At 41.4% G+C, this 17,147-nt stretch overlaps 2 long non-coding RNA genes across 5 annotated transcripts in view; one reads left to right on the plus strand and one right to left on the minus strand.

Moving 5' to 3' along the window:
- Positions 1–15,547, plus strand: part of LOC135098101 (uncharacterized) — a 32,680-nt gene extending 17,133 nt beyond the window's left edge. Inside the window, exons 2-5 of one of the 4 annotated variants that reach the window (XR_010266563.1) lie at positions 5,831–5,971; positions 8,453–9,429; positions 9,624–9,743; positions 14,923–15,547. This is a non-coding gene — a long non-coding RNA (uncharacterized LOC135098101). Of the gene's footprint in view, positions 1–5,830; positions 5,972–8,452; positions 9,430–9,623 lie in introns of all 4 variants that reach the window. The other 3 variants (XR_010266564.1, XR_010266562.1, XR_010266565.1) reach the window with 3 other exon arrangements.
- On the minus strand, positions 8,730–15,327 carry LOC135098100 (uncharacterized). The gene is made up of 4 exons (XR_010266561.1): positions 15,187–15,327; positions 14,580–14,741; positions 9,336–9,424; positions 8,730–8,866 (listed from the first exon to the last, which is right to left on the minus strand). It is a non-coding gene; the product is annotated as an uncharacterized LOC135098100 (long non-coding RNA).
- Positions 15,548–17,147: the final 1,600 nt, after the last annotated feature.

Genomic DNA, 17,147 nt, shown 5'->3' on the forward strand with positions numbered 1-17,147 from the left:
GGAAAGGCTCTGAAGAGCACTGACTCGGAGAAAGACTTGGGTGTAGTTATTACCAATGATCTCAAGTTCTCGAAGCAGTGTATAGCTGTAGAGAAGAAGGCTCAGAAACTTTTGTGCTACATAAAGGGACAGTTTGGATATTGTAAAAAAAAAAATAGTACTATCACTGTACAACTCTCTCGTCCGTCCACATTTGGAGTACGTAGTTCAGTTTTGGAGTCCTTCTTACCGTAAAAACATCACAAGACTGGAGAGAGTACAGGCCAGGGCGACCAAACTGATTCCTGAGCTTAGACACATGTGTTATACAGAGTGCCTGAAGGAGTTGAATCTCTTCTCACTGGAGACCAGAAGGCTTCGTGGTCAGCTCATAGAGGTATTTAAGATACTTCGAGGTTTTGACAACGTGGACTACAGGTGCTTGTTCCAGCTGAGTGAGGGGCGCACTCGTAACAATGGCTACAAACTTGAACTGAAGCGTTACAACAGAGATCTTTGTGGGAACTTCTTTTCCTACAAAATCTGCAGTCGTTTGAATGCGCTTCCCTCAGATGTCGCCAATAGTGACTCTGTAGAGCAGTTCAAGACAAGACTCGACGAGGTGCTGCCTACGTAGACTCGATGTCGCCTGGACATGTGTTTCTAACTTAGCTTGAGTCTCTTTCAGTACTCCCTGTATGGGTCATAAGGCCTTCTGGAGTACTTCTCTTCCTTGTAACTCCTTGTAACTTGTAACACACACACACACACACACTCTCTCTCTCTCTCTCTCTCTCTCTCTCTCTCTCTCTCTCAAGTGCGTGTAAGACAGAGGACAAAAGAGAGGAAGCGATTGAAGGAAAAAGTAAGAATTACTTCTCTTTCATAGCAGAGAGGCTGTGAAGGAGAAGGGAAAGGGGAGGGAAGGAGGGAAGAGGAGAAGAGAAAGGGGAGGGAAGGAGGGAGGGATTGAGGGAAGGAAGGTAGGAAGGGAGTAAGACTGACACGCTGTCTTCTTTTTACGCTCCTATCTGAAAGCCAACGATGTATAATCTCCTCCTCCTCCTCCTCCTTCTCTTTGTTTGCTTCTTCATCTCCCTGATGCTTGTTTTATTGTTGTTTTTTGTTGTATTTCCTTTTCGCTTCCTGCTCCTCCTCCTCCTCCTATGTGAAAACAAAAAGGGTTTTAACATCAACGATTAGTCCACTAATAACAGAAAATGGCACAAAAATAGAAAACGAAACAGACATGGCAAACACCCTGAACGAGTACTTTTCAACAGTCTTCACGACTGAGGATGTTCAGGGCAGTCTGCCGACCCCCTCGACTCAGTCACGAGGCACCACGCTGCCGGACTTCACCATCACAGAAAGTTAAATCCTCTGAGTCACGAAGAGCATGAACGTAAACAAAACACCAGGGCCAGACAAGATATCACCCAGGCTTCTTAAAGAAGCAAGAAATGAGCTCGTGAAACGCTTACAATTTTATTCAATAAAACTTTACTAGCGGGTAAAGTTCCCCACGAATGGAAACTAGTAAATGTCACGCCAGTCTTTAAAAAAATAAATAAATCTCTCCCAGCCAATTACAGGCCGATCAGTCTCACTTCAGTATTGTGAAAGCTGATGGAAACAATAATCAGAGATAGAAATGTTAAATATTTAGAAGAAAACAAAATCATAAAGGATTCGCAACACGATTTCAGAACCAAGCGTTCCTGCTTAATGAACTTACTATTTAACTCGCATGACGAGACAAAAGCTGTTGATATTATCTACCTTGATTTCCAGAAAGCTTTCGACACTGTTCTATTTAAGAGACTCACCAGTAAAGTAAAAGCTCACGGTATTGCCGGAAACACCATGAAATGGCTGAGAGACTGGCTCTCTGACAGAAAACAGCGTGTTGTGATAAATGGAAAAGAGTCAGAGTGGCAAAAGGTAAAAAGCGGTGTTCCTCAAGGCTCAGTATTAGGACCAGTACTCTTTATAATGTACATTAATGATATTGATGAAGGGATAAATTGCAAAATAAGTAAATTTGCAGACGACACCAAGATAACAAGTAGAGTAACGTCTGTGTCACAATGGCAGGAACTCCAGTGTGACCTAAATAGACTAACAAGCTGGGCAGAAAATGGCGGATGAGATTCAATATAGAAAAGTGTACAATTCTACATATCCGAAGCAACAATGTTCAGGCGAGATATGTAATGAATAACATGCCACTGTCAAGCACCGATAAAGAAAAGTTCTTGGTGTCGTTGTGTCAAACGAGCTAAAGCAGAGTTAACACTGCACAGTAACAGTAAAAACGGCAAATAAATAAGTAGGGTTCATTGGAAGAACCTTTGAATTTAAATGAGAGAAGGTTATACTTGCCTTATATAACTCACTGGTGCGCCATCATCTAGAATACTGTGAAGAACACAAGAACATAAGAAATAAGGGAAGCTGCAAGAAGCGACCAGGCTTACACGTGGCAGTCCCTGTATGAAATATACCTACCTATTTCCATCTATTATCCCCATTCATAAACTTGTACAGTACTGTGTACAGTACTGGTCACCATATTGCAAAAAAGACATGGAAAAAACTAGAAAAGATACAGCGCAGAGTCACAAAGATGATTCCAAGAATGCGCAATAAGCCATATGAGGAACGACTGGAAGAACTAAACCTATTTAGCTTAACAAAGCGTAGGATAAGAGGAGACCTAATTGAAGTGTTCAAAATTTTCATAGAATATAATAACATTGATGCACATAAATATTTCACCATTGATCAGTCTAAACTAACAAGAAATAATGGATTCAAGATTATACTCAAACGTTTTAAATATCACAAGGCCAAACATTTTTTGTTTACGCTTGGCTTGGCTTGGCTTGGCTTAGCTTGTTGCAGTTACAAATCCACTCTTCAGTCATTTATGCTTATGTTCTCCACGTTCTAGTCATGCAAAATTCAGTCATACATTTAAACTCATGTCATTCACGTTTCGTTATTTCACATTGCAGTCATAGATAGATAGATATAGATAGATAGATAGATAGATAGATAGATAGTCACAGTCCTGCCAGTCACATTCCAGTCACACACTCACAGTCACTCCTACACCCACGCTCCATTCGTACATAGTCACTCTTAGTCCAGTCATGCTCCCACACTCCAGGCATCCCTCACGTTCCAGCCAGCAGTACATTGACACCCAGACCTGCACCATTCCAGCAATCCTTTGTTCTTCAGGTGTTTGTGATCCGTCATACTCCTACCACGATCCCTCCTCCCTTCACTTCCTCTCTCACCGCCCTCCTTCCTTGTCCCTTCCTGCCTCATTGTTCTCCTCCCTCACTACCCCTCCTTCACTGGTCCTCCTTCCTTCTCTGTCCCTCCTTCCATCACTTCCCTTCTTCCCTGGCTCTCCTCTCTCACTACCCCTCCTTCCATGTCCCTCCGTCACTGGCCAGCCTTCTCTCACTGTCCCTCCTTCCTTCATTACTTCTCCTTCCTTTACTGTTCATCCTTCCTTCATTATTTCTCCTTCCTCCACTGTTCCTCACGTCACTGTTCCCTGGCCCTCCTTCCCTCACTAGCTTTCCTTCCTTCATTTATCTTCCTTCAACGTTGTCGTGTTTCTACATTGCACAATCTTGCTGCCTCCATAATCTATAAGACTGGCTTTTGCGGGTTCAAGGATACGCTTTATTTATTTATTTTTATATTTTTTATTTAATTGTGTTATTTACATTTATTTACACTAATATGATGATATTCGACTTCCGACAACAAGGAAAACTACGAAAATAGTTTAATCTCTCTTCAGTTAAATTCCATTAAATATCTGGAACACTTCACATTACACTTCCGATTCAAATCACTTTACATATTTAATACTCACTGATAAATCACATCCTACACAAACCTGGCAGGTAATATTCAATGAGGAACACATCCTACACTACCCAATCCCTCTCTGTCAATATATAACATCAACATTTTACTGTGACAGCATTACAACTGTGTGGCTCTACTTACTAGTACTGAGACAGGCGGCTTGCCCATCCTGACCCTCTCTGGTCTGACAGCTGTGTCTAGCTTGTCTCTCTGTCTGCTTCTGTCTATTCCCGTCTCCTACACCTTGTAATATACACGTGCTGTTAGAGCGACCTTTTGCCCCAGCAAGGCTTCCGTTGCCATAACATTGATTTTCCAATATTTCGATCATTCAATTAATTTTCCAATAACTTTCAATAAGGTTCATTTTCTAGTAACTATATTTATTTTCTCATATTTTGATCATATGGTTCATTTTCCTTGACTTTCCGCAAGTCCATTTTCAAGTAACTATATTTATGTTCTCCGTACTTCGATCATACAGTTTATTTTCCCTTAACTTTCACTAAGGTTCATTCTCGAGCAGCTTTGGTAATCGCATCTTGTAATCAGGAACAAGGAGGCGGCGGTTCCTATGGTGTGCCGGCTGTCCGTGTTGTCCACGTCACCTGTTTCTGGTGACCTCTGCTTCCCTCGTATACTATTCAGTGATGGCCACCTGGGTATTTCTTCTTGTAATCTTGTGCTAATCTCCGGCCCTGTTAGTGTTGTGATGACTCACCGCACCTTGTTGTTCTCCTCGGTGGCCACGTCTCGCCTCTTATCTATCAGGGTGGTGATACCTTCTTGATACCTGCTGTCGTGTTTATCATCTTCTTCCCTCATTTATTCTTTCTACTTCTTGTTTCCCTTTTCATTTCTTCATTTTTGTTTCATTCTTGTTTCTTGTTACATGTTTCATTTCTTGTTGTTTGTTGGGTTACAACAACGTCCCTATTCTTCCTGCACGGCACCTTTCCTTCCTTCACTGCCTCGACTTCCCCTGGTTCTTCTTCCTTCACTGCTCCTCCTTCACCGTCCCTCTCCCCTCACTTACCTTTCTGCCATCATTATTCCTCCTTCCCTTCACTGCCCCTCCTCCCTTCCCTGCCCTGCCCTGCTCATTCATTCCCCTGTCCCCTTCCTTCACCACCCTCCAGCCTCCCCCATCCTCGCCACACTCAACCCTTGTTTCTCTCTCTCTCTCTCTCTCTCTCTCTCTCTCTCTCTCTCTCTCTCTCTCTCTCTCTCTCTCTCTCTCTCGTCTATTCAAGTCTTGTCTGTTCTTTCTTTTGGTTTAACTCTCTCATTACTTATGGCATTGTTTTCCTTCCTCTTTCTTTCTTCCTTCCTTTTTGTATTTATTTGATTTCCTTTCTTCGTTTTCTACCTTTCTGTTATTTCGTTTTTTTTTTATCCTTCCTGCCTTCCTTTCTTTCATTGGATTGTTCCCCTTTTCTTTTCTGTCTCTTCCTTTCTCTCTCCTTTTGTTCATACCTTCCTTTCTTCTTTTATTCTCCGTTTTCCTTTTATTTATTTTATTTATTTATTTATTTTTTTTTTTTGGGGGAGGCTTTGCTTTTATTTATTCCTTTCTTTTCTCCTACGTTCCTTCCTTCCCTCCTTTCTCTCTCCCTTCCTCCCTCTTTCTCCGGGCCTGCATCCTTGCATTTTACAGCCTACATCCACTTTACAAGATTGCTTAGTGTGCCTTATCACAGACAGCCTCGGAAGAACCAAATTACAAGTTAGATATGTTGTTTGTTCTTCATTTGTATTTCTTTGTGAGTGATCTAACCCCTTGCTCTTATCTATTACTGTTTGTTCTCCATGTGTGAGCGATTTCAACCTCTTGTCCTTATCTTTTACTTCTTGTGTTTCCTTTGTATCCCTCCGAGTGGCCATGTCTATTGGTGTTCGTTCTTCCTTCGTGTTCCTGCAGGAGTGACCTAACCCTCGCCTCTCTCTTCTTCAGCTGTGACACAAGGAGCAGCTCTCTCAGCGACGGGGAGCGGTGGACGGCGGATGAATACTTCGACTCCCGCGCCTTCTTCCGCATCATGTCCGACCCGCCGATCCTGGTGGTGGGCGGCGTGCGTCAGAGGAGTTGAAAAATGTAAGGGACTCGCTGCTGTGCCCTGCGTGTAGCTGTGAGGTGAAGCACAGACGGTTGCATTGTCTCAGCCTCGGAGGTGCCACTTGCTCAAATTACGAATGGTTTAATCTTATTTTTTGCAGGCTGTGGAATATTACAGTATCTTATAATAAGACAAATGATATTAAAAGGCATGTAATTTACCGACAAGCATTACACGACAACATTATTGCGGTGATTAAAAGTACTCCTGTAAAATGCTGCCTGTCATCATCACTCAGCTGTTTTCAAGGTCGCTTGGACACGCTACCTTTGCTCCCTTGCATTGATGATGCCACGTACCATTTTACAGGAGTATTTTTAATCACCGCAATAATATTGTCATGTAATGCTTATCGGTAAATTACATGTTTTTTGATATTATTTGTCTTGTTATAAGATACTGTAACATTTCACAGCCTGCAAAAAAATAAGATTAAACCATTCGTAATTTGAGCAAGTGGCACCTCCGAGGCTGCGACAATGCAACCGTGTGTCCGTCATGTCACAGAGCACACCCGCGAGTCCCGTACATTTTCAACTCCTCTGACGGGTAAACAAAGCCTTGAAAGAAATTGCAAGGTGGCGGACAAGCTGTCTCAATATATCAACCACGGGAACAATAGACACCTGTAATCGCTTCACTCAGGGCGTCCAATCCCTTATGCTTTCGGATACAATACTTTACATTCTTCACTTGTAAAATCCATTACCTTTTAAGCCTCGCGCGCACACACACACACACACACACACACACACACACACACACACCTTTCCTCAAACTCATTCATATTTCTCCTTTTTTTCCCACAATGCATTTTAATCTTTCCTGTTCACTAATTAAGCTCCTTTGTGCACCTTATGAATTAATTCGAGCGTTTCATTATAAGTTACAGGAGAGAAGCAAGTGATATTTCTTATTGATTCGGTTTCATATGGAAGGGAAGGGATAGGAGGTAAAAAAAAGGGGTTATTGTGATAGGTAAGGTAAAAAGTTTTTTTTTTTATTAAAGTTGTTAACTTGCCTGTGAAAAGTGTGTGTGTGTGTGTGGGTGTGTAATATGTTTTCCTCTCTCTCTCTCTCTCTCTCTCAACGAAAGATAAAAGCGAGAGAAAGCAGAAAGAGAAAACTGTTGTAAGGAGAGAGAGAGAGAGAGAGAGAGAGAGAGAGAGAGAGAGAGAGAGAGAGAGAGAGAGAAAATGGCGTCAACCACTAACACAAAATTAAATTCCTGACCAAATCTCTCTCTCTCTCTCTCTCTCTCTCTCTCTCTCTCTCTCTCTCTCTCTCTCTCTAATCCACATGATCCATCCCTGGTGCACCTAATCACAATGTAATGCCCTATCGTTTGGTTTGTGTTCCCTAAGTGTTCCCCTGCTCACTCCATTTTCCCCTTTTTTCCCTCCTTTCTTCATTTTCCTTTTGTCTTATTCGTATTTTTCCTTTATTTTTTCCCATTTTCCTCGTTTCACCATTTTTTCTCTTATTCTCTCCCTCATCCCTTTTTTCATTGTTTTTTTCTTTTCCTTTTTCTCTTTTTCCCCTTTCTCCCAATCCTCTGTGTGTGTGTGTGTGTGTGTGCGTGTGTGCTGCTGGCTCGTGATTGGCTGGATAGCGATGGCTTGGTGTGGCTTGGTGTGGATGCACTGGATTGGTTTGTGGATGGCTATTATTATTATTTGCTTGTATTTTGTTTGTTTACTTATTTATTTATTATTTGTTTGTGTATGAGAGAGAGAGAGAGAGAGAGAGAGAGAGAGAGAGAGAGAGATTTAAGACCACAAAATTTCTCTCTCTCTCTCTCAATGTTTAAGCTTCATTATCTTTCACCATAGTGTTTAAAAATATACGACTATGTTGGTTTGTGTATTGACGTTCAGATTAATTTGCTTTACTTAGTCTTCATTTATTTATTTTGTGTTGGTGTATATAATTTTTTTTCAGTGTTTATTGATGAGATTATTTTTTTTTATAGTGTGTTTATTTAGTCACTTTGTTGTAGGTTAATTCAAAGTTGAGCATTTTGACTCACATTTGACACTCACACTTGGTGAGTCAAGCTGTGTCCTGTATTTTTGTGTAAGCCTCATATTTTTGAGTCATGCATCTAATATACTCTTCACTTGTACACACACATTGAGCCTCACTACATTCACGCAGGCTGGAAGAAAATTAGGCTTGTCGATTTTGGTTTCATTCTTTATTGTAGACACTGTACAAGATTGCAACATTTGTGTATGTAATGGTGTGTGTGTGAAGGAGACAATTGTTGATGAGTGTCTGTGGGGAGTCACTGTGGGTTTGTAAACATACTGTGGGGAACATACTGTGGGACTGTGGAGAGAGAGAGAGAGAGAGAGAGAGAGAGAGAGAGAGAGAGAGAGAGACTTGCAACCATATGGGGAGAGGTGTTATTTACTGTTCTTCATCGCAAAAGTATTGTTCATAGTTGTTCATTGCAGGTGAGAGAAGACACAGTATGTTGAGGGAAGGCAGCTGCACCAGTGACAGCAGCAGCAGAGCCCCACCACTGCTGCTGCTCCTCTCCTCTTCCCAGCACAGCAGCACACAGGACACATTTCCATCATCTTTAAATCCCGGACACTTGTGACTTGGTGATAATCTCACAGCAGCAAACCCTACATTGCTCAGGTCAACTTCCAGCTAGAATCATAATATCTTGAGTTATTTTTCCACAAAGAAGGATTCAAAATATCCCACCAAAAAATAAGATATTTTTAGAAATGAAAATCCACTCGAATTTTCTGCCTGAAGCTCTCGTTAAAATGACTCCCTCTTGAATCTTGTGTCCGACTCCTACTGTGTCCAAGAGAACGGGTCTCCAGTTTGTAGTGAGACTTCCGAGCCGCCCAGACCTGTGAAGGCGAGCAGTCCGTCAGATGATGAGAGTAGACAACATAAGCAACATAATGAGAGACAAAGTCACAATAATAGAGATAAAATGAAGGCACTCAAGTATTAATGAGAAAACAAGACAGAATAATGAGCAAAGTAAAATAATGAGACAGTAAGGCCAGTCAACAAATAATAGTGAATTTACTGTAGGAAGGGTCTGCTGTACTACTTAATGACCATTCAAGTCTTCTTGTTAAAGATGTGTTTACACTTTGAAGTGTCATTTTCTTGTACTATGATACATTTTTAACTATTTTCTTCCACCTGCCTTAGTTAACATTGAGTAGAGTCTCACTAATATAACTTGAATATTACTCAGCCGGCAGTCTTTGCCATGGTGGAGTGTGACACTGAATCAGTACTGACATTTTATCATTTATATTTCATTACTTTGATTACTCAACAAAATACTGCATTGTTTTTTGTAACCTGCTGACTGGTGAAGGGACAACGTGTGCTCCTCAACACTTGGTTCTTGCCACGTGCCGCAGCAGACTGACAGCTTCCAGTGGGCCTGTCTGAGGTAATGCACCACACAACATTAGGAATAGGAACAATTATTTCACTAAAACGTTAATTACTTGCACTAAAAACTTTGAATGAGTTATGTACTTTGTGAATTTAGGAATCTGGAACAATGATTGCACTTATTTAACTACCTGCACTAAAGTGTTTGCTTTAGTTATGGTGTTGTTGACTAAGTATAAACAGTTTAAGGGGCGTGACCTCTGCCGCATTGCTTCAGCAGCCTTCAAGTCCCGGCAGTGAAACGGTTCGTGTGAGGAAGACTGCTTCTGGTGCTACAGGTGGAAATTGTTACTAGTGTGTAAATATGTGGTAAATATCTGTGGAAACCAAAGGATGTTTTCTCTCGTACCAAACGTTATGATCATGGAGATACCTCTCTTCCTGCACACAAAACAACTACAACCACCTAATTATTACACACACACTCCTACACCAGCCTCGGAGTCCCCATCTGGTAACAACCCTAAATGTCTTGACACCCCTCTCAGTTTTTCTTCTTAAACTTCTACAACATTCACGTTCAATCTGTAGAAAACTGCCTCTCCTCTATTAAGCTTCATCATCCTTTCCTCACTGAAACTCTGGTGTCTGAGGCAACTGACAGTAGCCCCTTTTCAGTTTCCTCTTACTTTCTCTATCCAAAGCTGGATGTTGTGTTTATGTGCGCAATGAAATTAACCTGCTTTCGTGCCCACGCTCTTGAATCTTTCGGGTTTTCCACCACCTGGCTACGACTACAGAGTCACTCTCATACTAAATTTATCTGTGTTGTATACCTTTCACCTAATTCCTCTGACTGTAAGAAATTCTTTGACTACTTAACTTCCAAAGTGGAGCACATTCCAACTCTCTTCCCTTTTGCAGGGATCTCCATTCTTGGAGACTTCAATGTTCACCACCAGCTTTGGCTTTCCTCTCCCTTCACTGACCATCCTGGTGAACTAGCCTTCAACTTTGCTATCCTCCATGACCTAGAGCAATTGGTGCAACACTCTAATCGTATTCCTGACCGTCTTGGAGATATGCCCAACATTCTTGACCTTTTCCTGACCTCTAATCCTTCTGCTTATTCTGTTACCCTCTCTTCTCTGTTGGGCTCTCCGATCACATCTAGTATCTGTATCTTGTCCTATCACTCCAATCCCTCCTCAGGATCCCCTAAGTGAAGGTGCCTCTGGCGTTTTGCCTCTGCTAGTTGGGGGAACCTGAGGAGGTATTTTGCTGATTTTCCTTGGAATGACACTACTGCTTCCGTGACGGAGACCGTCCTGTGTGCCGAGTGCATAAGAGGTGATAGTGTCTGGCATGGAGGCGTACATTCCTCACTCTTTTTCTCGACCTAAACCTCCAAAACTTGGTTTAACACAGCTTGTTCTCGTGCTATACATGAGAGAGAGGTGGCCCACGAAAGGTGCTAAAGCCTTCCATCACCAGAATCTCATGCACTTTACATTTCTGCCCGGAACCATGCCAAGTCTGTTCTCCAACTAGCCAAAAACTCCTTCATTAATAGTGTCAATAGGGAAGAAGGGGTAGTGAGAAGGCGAGGGGCAAAATAGTTAAATCTAGAAAGGTAGCTAGCTCAGGGATGGTGAGAAATAGCTTAAGTATTTACTACACAAACTGTAGAAGTATTCTGAATAAAATAGACTTGCTTAGAGGAATAGCGAGCGTTGAGAAATTTGATATCATTGCTTTAACTGAAACTTGGTTAGATATGTCAGGAAAAGTATTTAATCCAGAGGTTAAGATAGATGGGTATACAATGTTCTATAAAGATAGGGAAAACAGGAGAGGAGGAGGCGTCGCGTTATACGTTAGGGACACATTACAGTGTTGTATCAACAGTAGAATTAAAACAGATAACAAAGAGTCGATATGGGTAGATATTAAAGAAGGATCGCAGTCAGTAGTACTAGGGGTAGTTTACAGATCACCGACCAGTACAGAGGAAATTAACACCTCACTGTGGCAGGAATTAAATAGAGCAGGCAGATACAGTCAGGTATGTGTGGTAGGAGATTTTAATTTTAGGAATATCGACTGGAGTCTGATGGTGGGTAACAAGGAAGCAGAGGAATTTCTTAAGGTAATTCAGGATAATTTTTTAAAACAGGTAGTCGTAGAACCTTCAAGGGGGAATAATATTCTAGATTTAATTCTTACTAGCAGGGAGGAAGCAGTCACGCAGGTAGAGGTTGGAAGACAGCTAGGTAACAGTGACCATAGGGAAATTAGGTACAATTTAGAATGGGATGAAACAGTTAGACACAAAAACACTAGTAAAATACCGGACTTTAGGAGAGTAAATTTTGAAGAATTAAAAAGGTACCTCCAAGGAGTGGACTGGCAAAGGATGCAGGGTGAGGTCAGGTCAGGGACGGAGTTCAGAGAGATAAGGCAGGATGGGAGGTGCGGTGAGGCGAGGGTGTAGGACAAGAGGAGGGAAGATGTGTCCGGAAAGGAGGAGGAAAGAGGAAGGGGGGAGATAGGTGTGAGTATGTTGGAATGTCAGGTCATGCTGAAATGAGAGAGGTAAGGTCGAGGCGAGTAGATGAGGGAGTGGAGAGGATGGTAGGGGACGAGATGAGGGGTCTAGGTGAAGTAAATGGAGATGAATTGTATAAATATTTCGTAGATAAAGTTCATACAGGTCAGTTAGCAAATATCCCGTATAGAACAATAAGATCACAAAAAAATGACCCTAAATGGATGACTGCTAGGTTAAAGCATTATATAGGGCGTAAGAGAAGTATATATAAGAGATTAAGGGCAGGTGAAGAAGTTTTAAGGACACAATATAATGAATTAGAACAGTCAGGAAGTTAACGAGGAAAGCTAAGGACAATTATGAATCAAAGGTAGCCAGCCAGGCGAAGACGGACCCCAAGGGATTTTATCAGGTATACAGGACGAAGAATAAGGATACTGTAGGTCCATTAAAGGCAGCAGATGGGGAGCTGGTTAGTTCTGGGGAGGAGATTAGTAAACTTCTGAATGATTATTTTTTAACTGTCTTCACCCAGGAAAACATGCAGGATATGCCAGATAGTGAACAGGTGTTTAGAGCAGATGAGAATGAGAAGCTGACAGATATTTCCATAACTAGGGAGATAGTGGAACAGGAGATAGATAGGCTAAAAAAGTTCAAGTCACCAGGACCTGATGAAATATATCCCAGAGTACTTAAGGAATGTAAAGAGATTATTAGTGAGCCGTTAGTTTCTGTCTTTAGGAAATCACTGGAGTCGGATGAGGTACCAGTAATGTGGAGGCAGGCTAATGTAGTACCCATCTTTAAGAAAGGAGATAAAACTTTAGCGTCTAATTATAGACCTGTCAGCTTAACTTCAGTTGTAGGTAAAATGTTAAAGTCTGTAATAGCGAGGAACATTAGGGAACATTTAGACAAACATAACTTGATAAATCAGTCACAGCATGGCTTCACGAAGGGGAAGTCTTGCCTGACAAACTTGTTAAGTTTTTACAGTAAGGTGTACGAGGCAGTAGATAATGGTGATAGTTATGATATCTTATATCTGGACTTTAGTAAAGCATTCAACAAGGTGCCCCATCAAAGGCTCCTGAGAAAGGTTAGGGCACACGGGATAGATGGGAAGGTGTTAGGCTGGATAGGGTCATGGCTTAGTGACAGGCGACAGAGAGTGCTAATAAACGGCTCGAAATCCGAGTGGGGTCATGTAATTAGTGGGGTGCCACAGGGATCAGTATTAGGGCCATTGTTATTTCTAATGTATATCAATGACTTGGATACTGGAATTAGTAGTGATGTTAGTAAATTTGCGGATGACACAAAGATAGGTAGATTAATTAGGTCAGAATCGGATGCCATCGCCTTGCAGGCAGACTTAGATAGAATGAATGAATGGACGGATAGATGGCAAATGCAATTTAATATCAATAAATGCAAAGTGCTTAGCGTAGGTAGAGGAAATCCACACAATAGGTACACATTACACAACCAAACTCTGGTAGGTACAGGGTACGAGAAAGATTTAGGAGTTATAGTTAGCTCTGAACTCCGTCTAGGGAAACAATGCATAGAAGCCAGAAACAAGGCAAATAGGGTACTAGGATTCATTTTTAGGAGTGTTAAAAGTAGAAGGCCGGGAGTAATATTAAAATTATACTTGGCGCTGGTCACACCTCATCTAGACTACGCGGTGCAGTTCTGGTCCCCACATTACAGGAAAGATATAGGTCTATTAGAATCAGTACAGAGGAGAATGACTAAAAGGATACAGGGGATGAGGAGTATTCCTTACGAGGCGAGGTTGAAGCTGTTAAATTTACATTCTTTAGAGAGACGTAGGTTAAGAGGGGACCTGATAGAAGTCTTTAAGTGGTATAAGGGTTATAACAAGGGAGATGTAAGCAAAATTCTTAGGATCAGCAACCAGGGTAGAACAAGAAATAACGGGTTCAAGCTTGAAAAATTTAGGTTTAGGAAGGAGATAGGAAGAAATTGGTTCTCAAATAGAGTGGTAGATGAGAGGAACGGACTCAGTAATCATGTAGTTAGTGCTAGGACACTAGAGAGCTTTAAGAGAAGATTAGACAAGTTTATGGATGGGGATAGCAGATGGAAATAGGTAGGTGTGTTTCATACAGGGACTGCCACGTGTAAGCCTGGTCGCTTCTTGCAGCTTCTCTTATTTCTTATGTTCTTCTTATGTTCTAAACCTTTCAAGATCTAACCCCGTGACTTCTGCCACTTAACCCAAAAACATCTATAATAACTTTGATTCTTCTTTCCCTCCCTTATTTCAACCAGATGGCACCACTGCTATGACATATATCTCTAAAGCTGAACTCTTTGCTCAATCCTTTGCTACAAACTCTACCTTGGACGATTCAAGGTTTGTTCCTCCCTCTCCTCCACTAGCGTAGACAAGACTGTCGGTATACAATGGACATGACACGCTGAGGCAGCTGGTACAGCTTTGGCTCTAAATGTTATAATAATACTCTGCCACTTTGTTGACAAGTGACAATACAACCTCTCGTTCCTCAGACTGTTCTTTTCACGTAACAGCCTCAAACCAAATCCTGAAATACTGAACCAACATGAACCACCTCTGCTATCAAGTAGTCAGCACTGTGAAGGGCTGTACAGTTCCTTACCTCACTAAATAATACTTCTTTCTGATCCAATGTGTCTGTCTGTTTGTCTGCTACCATGGCTTGACCTGCTCTTCTTTCATCTGTAGCTTCCATTCTGTCTGCCGTCTCCTTGCATCCCCTTGTCCACCACACCATCCTCTCTTGTGTGTCTGCTGCCACTGTCTATCTAGAAAAAAATGTTTTCTGCCAAACCTTGAACTAGTACAACATGAACCACCTGTGGTCTAATCTTTCTCCAGCATTTCTTCTGTCCACTGTCACTGTCTGAACCATTCACCTAACACACCATCCTTCCTGCCACGGTCATTCCTCTCTGATGCTCTTCTCTTTCTCCCTCTCTCAGCGTGGTGGCAGCACGGGCCTCGGCACTCCCTGGCACCACGGCAGGTGTCAGTGAGGCAGGCAGGTGTTGGTTCAAGTCCTGGCAGTGTCACTTCGCTGCTGTATTGTTTTGTGCAGCGGATGATGCTACGTTTTTCATCACTTAGTGTAGAGTTTATTTTTGCCTGACGTTATTTGTGTTGGAAAGACATTTCCATTATATAGTGGTAGATACTCTAGGAAATAAGGAATTAGCAATACTAATACATGCTTGAACAACACTCACCGGTGTGGAAGGCTTGTCAGGGAGTGGCTGTAGTGGCTTCACTTGAACCACGACCATGTTCTCCTCAACCCTTGGAAAGATAACAATTTATCTGAAATGGAGATACAAAGATAGAGAAAAATTTAAGTGAGACACTGCAAAGTGTAGCTGACAGTGTACGCGTCGTCATCAAGAAGAGGGGCTCTGCAAAGAAATAGTAAGACACTCGTGAAGGCTACCATCTTTTCTCAAGGGAAGTGTGTGTCGTGTTTCTTAACATCGTCAGGCGCGCAAACATGTTTTGCATCAAGGGTGTCGTTGTACGATCCGGATATGAATTTTTTTTTCTTTTTTTATTTTCTACATTCTTTTTCCCATTTTTGATATATGTAACGTTTTGATAAAAAAAAAATCCCCTTATGTAATGGTCTTATGAAATTCCACGGTTTCGCCCGCCGCGAGACATGACTTTTTTTTTCCGTTTTTTTTTTTTTTTTTCTGACAACCGTTCTTCCTCAGTCTCCAATGAATATCTACGGTTCTTTTGCTGCGTAGAACATTAGAAAGTACGAAATTTTAGGTCTAACTATTTTTTTCAAATTTATATACGAAAAATAAGATAAATATTTTTCCGTAAATCTAGGAAATAGTCAATGTGTCTGCATTAGATATCTTTTGCATTAGTATTTTATTTATTTCAAACAGTTAAACACTGGTTTTGATTTAAAAGTAAGTCGAAATATAACAAAAATTGTTTTCACCCGCCTTCCCCCCTCCCCCCCGGGTAATTAAGGGTGAAATCATGAATTGTTTTAAGCCTATGTACAAAACCAATCGGAGTAACTAAATTAATCTACATCTGCTTTTCAACATATTGTGATGTATATATATATATATATATATATATATATATATATATATATATATATATATATATATATATATATATATATATATATATATATATATATATATATATATATATATATATTCTTTTTTTTTTCATCTGCTTCAATCAATCAAGGTCTGGTGATAAAAAACAAGGCACTGCATCCTGTGCACTCTACCCTGTGCACGCCTTCCTTCCACTGGAATGCACACCTTTATATATTGTGCTGCATTCACACTCACATATTTCAATACAAAAAATAAAATTAATAGCAATCACAACAAAAAACAAAAAAAGTGACCAATAAAAAAAAAAAAAAAACTACAAACACAGGTGTGAAGAACTCTTCTCCGTTAACCTCCAAGATAACCTCAGAACTAGTAGTCTTCAGGAAAAAAATAAATAAATAAAGATAAACACTATCACTCACGTAGAGCACAGCGTTACACCAAACACCATCACTCTCACGTAGAGCACAGCGTTACACCAAACACCATCACTCTCACGTAGAGCACAGCGTTACACCAAACACTATCACTCTCACGTAGAGCACAGCGTTACACCAAACACCATCACTCTCACGTAGAGCACAGCGTTACACCAAACACCATCACTCTCACGTAGAGCACAGCGTTACACCAAACACCATCACTCTCACGTAGAGCACAGCGTTACACCAAACACTATCACTCTCACATAAAGTACAGCGTTACACCAAACACTATCACTCTCACATAAAGTACAGCGTTACACCAAACACTATCACTCACGTAGAGCACAGCGTTACACCACAAAAAAAAAAAAAAAAAAATTGCAGCAGACCGAGGAGGGTTCCTATCTACAGCAAGTGACCCCTAAACAAACTAGCTAGCTAACCACAACCAAGGACCCCGGAAGTGCTTATCTGGGTTCTTGTGGCTGGATGGTGTCCGGGTAGCAGTCTGGGGTAGGTGAGGTGGATGGCTGAGTGTAGGCGACCACGTGGCTATGTCTGGCGTCCTCCACGACCTTGTGGAGCTGTATGGGGTCACCTCGCCACTTCCGGGATGACCTGGGGTAGTTATCTCGTCACCTACAGGCCACTTCTGGTTCT

The sequence above is a fragment of the Scylla paramamosain genome, unplaced genomic scaffold (genome assembly GCF_035594125.1).
Source record: "Scylla paramamosain isolate STU-SP2022 unplaced genomic scaffold, ASM3559412v1 Contig45, whole genome shotgun sequence".
NCBI lineage: Eukaryota > Metazoa > Arthropoda > Malacostraca > Decapoda > Portunidae > Scylla > Scylla paramamosain.